Source organism: Leishmania donovani, chromosome 1, assembly GCF_000227135.1.
Source record: "Leishmania donovani BPK282A1 complete genome, chromosome 1".
In the NCBI taxonomy this organism is placed as follows: Eukaryota; Euglenozoa; class Kinetoplastea; order Trypanosomatida; family Trypanosomatidae; genus Leishmania; species Leishmania donovani.
This window is the reverse complement of record NC_018228.1, coordinates 245,793-247,908: the sequence shown is the minus strand read 5'-3', so window position 1 is coordinate 247,908 and position 2,116 is coordinate 245,793.

Here is a 2,116-nt window from a genome sequence, read left to right as displayed (position 1 = left end):
CCTGGTCCTGGGGGGCGATCTTATCATTCTGCGCCATGATGGAGGACGACAGGGGGTGCTTGATGGGTGAGGAGGGGGAGGGGCGTCACAAGCAACGAAAATGTAAAACAAAAAAAGAGGGCTCTTCAGAAGGCGGAAATCAACTGCACGTCCGCGCACGCGTTCACCCGTGTGTGCGTGTGCGCGCGACACAGACAAGCGCACAGAGAGAATGAGAGAGAGAGAGAGGCAGAGAGGAGGAGAGAGGGAGAAGGTAGGGATGGGGACGAAGGAGAAGGGTACATTCAAGAGCGGGGCCCAAGAAAGAGCTCGATGAGGCGAGGTGTGGATGGAGGACGTTGATGGTGCTCTGCAAACCACGCACACACACACATATATGTATACATGTATGTATGTGTATTCGCAAGCAAATCACAAGCGTGCGCGCACGTGTGCTGCCTTTTTTTCCTTTACAGAATCGACTGCATTTTTTTTTTGGGAGCTTTTAGATACTGCTGGATTACGTTGAGCGACTCTTCGCACGTCTGTGCGCGCGTGCCTGCGTATGCGCGTGCTTTTGTAGCAGGCTGAGGTCGCTCGCCCTACTCCCTCTTCCTCTGCTTCCTTCCCGAGCCCGTTTCTTCTTCCGCCGTTGATGATGATACCCGGATATCATCGTGAGGGCACGAGAGGAGGCATGGAGGGATGGAGGGGTGTTGTGAGGAGGAGGAGGAGGGGGGCGAAGTGGCAAATACACTTTTTTCTTAGCGCTTCTCTTTATGACTGGGCCGAGAAGAGCGAGAAGAGGGAAACGAAGGAGGATGGAGGGACGGGAGGGGGGGAGGCTGGCTGGCTGGCTGGCGTTGATCAACACACACACAGACAGACAGACAGACAGACACGGGGCAGATGGAGCACGGAAGCGAGAGAAGGGTGGTGGTGGCAATAGTGGATGCGGCTCAGCAGCCGTCTCCATTTATGTATGTTAGACTCTTGCACAATTTTCTTTCTCTCCTCTCTCTTCGTGTCTGTTGTCTGTGCGTGCATCTTGCTGCCTTTTTCGTGCGCATGAATGTATGCATGTGCGTGTGTGTGTGTGTGTGTGCGCGCGGTATGGCCCCTACCTCGCTCGTGCTCGCTTACACCACCGTATCCTTTCCCTTCTTCCGATCTCACACTACCACCACCACCACCGCCGCCGCCGCCGCCACCTTCCTCCGCTCATTGGATTGCTTGCTTCTTTCCTTGTTACGAAAACCTAAAACCTATATATATATATATATATGTGTGTGTACGTATACGTATCCATGGACACGTGATCTGTATGTACATGTACACACACACACACACACACACACACACCTACATGGATACGTATACGTACACATATATATATATATATATATATTCTATATAATATATTTATATATACACACAGGTCCTTTTTTTTTTCGCCCCTTCACCGGTGCTGTTAGCTGCGTTTTATGGTCGACCCCTCTCTCCCCCGTCGCCTTCCTCGGGGGTGGGGGCGGCGCGTGATCGCACGTACGCCCGACGGCGGGCCCCGTCATAATCGTCGCATCATCGCCAAAGGCATCCACACGCGCACACACCTACAAAATCAAACACCATAACGCCCGCGGATGCGTGCGCAGCGGTGCGTCGGAGAGATCGAGGGAGGGAAATGGGAGGGAACACACACACACACACAAGGAAGGAGGTGGGTGGGATGGGGATGGGGCGGAGGCAGACGCACGTTCTACGCCAGACAAACATCAACAAGCCGGCCGGCACGTTGGCAGGTTGTGTTTGTGTTGTTTGGGGCGCGTCCGATACGGAGCGAGGGGGCGCGTGTGTGGTCCACAGAAAGCCGTCAGGAGATTCGGGGTATGGGAGAGAAGGCGCACGAGAGGGCACGGGACTATCGGGGTGCTGGGTGGGTGTCGAGTGCCCAGGTCGACCTTCCGGCGGTGCGCTCGCGCGATGGCGTCGCCTCCCCCTCCCCTGCCCACCGACGACGAGTCGTTCCCTGAGCTCCTCCTCAGCCCTCGTCATCCTTCGCGAGGCGATGTGCGTCCTTTCTTCTTCGCGAAGAGGAAGGGGGTGTGGGTGGTGGGGGATGGGGATGAACGAGGGG